The sequence below is a fragment of the Procambarus clarkii genome, chromosome 66, assembly GCF_040958095.1.
Source record: "Procambarus clarkii isolate CNS0578487 chromosome 66, FALCON_Pclarkii_2.0, whole genome shotgun sequence".
Lineage (NCBI taxonomy): Eukaryota > Metazoa > Arthropoda > Malacostraca > Decapoda > Cambaridae > Procambarus > Procambarus clarkii.
Genome location: NC_091215.1, coordinates 15,483,412 through 15,485,153, shown reverse-complemented (window position 1 = coordinate 15,485,153; position 1,742 = coordinate 15,483,412).

Genomic DNA, 1,742 nt, shown 5'->3' with positions numbered 1-1,742 from the left:
AAAGTAAAATAACCTTTCGAAAGTCCATCGTGAAGGTTTTAAACTTGAACAGATGTTATGGAACAGAGCTGACGAGCCTGTAATGTCAATAACCAGACGACTATGTTAAGCAGGATTGATAGAATGATTGATGAAGATTAAGGCTCGGACATGAGTAGTCCGTCAGTGGAAGATGTGTGGAGTGAATGTGATGTAAAGTCGGACGAGAGACAGCGTTTTATATTCTCTCGCTTCACCTAACTTCTGCGGGACAGAGACGTGACTGGTTAATTATTTTGAACATAAGAATAAAGGAAACTACTGAAGGCCAATTGTCCAATGCGAGAGAGCTCTTGTTTACATCCAGGGACATTCATACATGTCTAACATCCAGTGAAACAGTCATATGATCCCACATTTATGATATTAACCGATAATTTGTTATATAAATCAACAACCTGTTTCCAAACAGGTATTTTCCCAGAATTACTTAGAACTTAGAATTAAACGAAAAAGCTAAAAACTTTAGCTTTTATAATGGGAGTTATATACAGGCCACTAAACAGAGAGAATGAAGGCATAGCATCTATGGGATAATAAATCTAGAGCATCTAGGTTAAACAGTATTTGAATCATTAGTGACTTTAATTTTAGTGGAATAAACTGGCTTAACTGAACGGGGAATAACGAAGAAGAAATTTTTGTAGAATTAATAGTCGATTGCTACCTTAAGATTGTAGAGGAACATTAAGGAACCAACTCGTTAAAATAATATTTTAGACTTAGTGTTAATTAACAGGGAAACTCAAATTAATGACATCGAAATAGGGAGTGAGCTAGGGAACAGTGATCACAAATAAATCAGATTTAGCTTAGAATGAAATAGATTTGTAGGAGATAGTTCTGTTAAATTGACAGAATTCCGAAAAGCTGATTTTCATGGTCTAAGAAATTTGTTGGGTGTAATAGATTGGAAAGTTGTGGGCATGGGAAGGGTGGGCCGGTTTTTTAAGCGAGACGTAAATCTAGTGGGAGATATAAGAATGGATTTCGATGTGGATTCAAACTATAGCTTATTTACAAATTTTCTAAGCAAAGCACAGGAACGTAGTAAACCATACAAATTTAACAGATCGAATAATAATGACCCGAAATGGATAACAAAGGATCTGAAGAACCTTATAGGTAGAAAGAGAGCTTGGTAATATAGGTTTAAGAATGGGGGAAGTTAGTTTAGAACAAGTCTAGAATGTTCTACCTCTGACGCTTCTCATTCAATATATAGAGAGTAATCACACTAATGTGATGTGTCAATGAGCCAATCTGTATGAACCGTGATGAGGGTTCGAATCTATGTGTTGGATGTTCCCACGCACACGCCCTAGTCAACCAGGCCACGACATGGTAAATGGATTGCAACCTGGAGTTCTACTTAGTTCACAAGGGTTTGCTGAGGCTTCCACTGAAGCCGAACCAGGATTTTCACAAAATCCCTCCATGCACTCTGTTCAAGTTCAAATATGTTTAGTGGGACAATAAATTAAAACTTAAAGGGATAGAGTATCTTACGCAATTTCTACCCCCTTCTACTTAAAGTCCCACAAGGGGCGCACAAATCCAGTGAGTACAAATATACAAATCTCAGTTCAAGAATCTCATTTAACATTGCAGGTTAATATAGTAAGTACAGCATATAAGTGTTACACTCTTGTGTCAAAATGCTTGTAGCTCCTAGGTATTGTGTCTATCATACCATTATAACA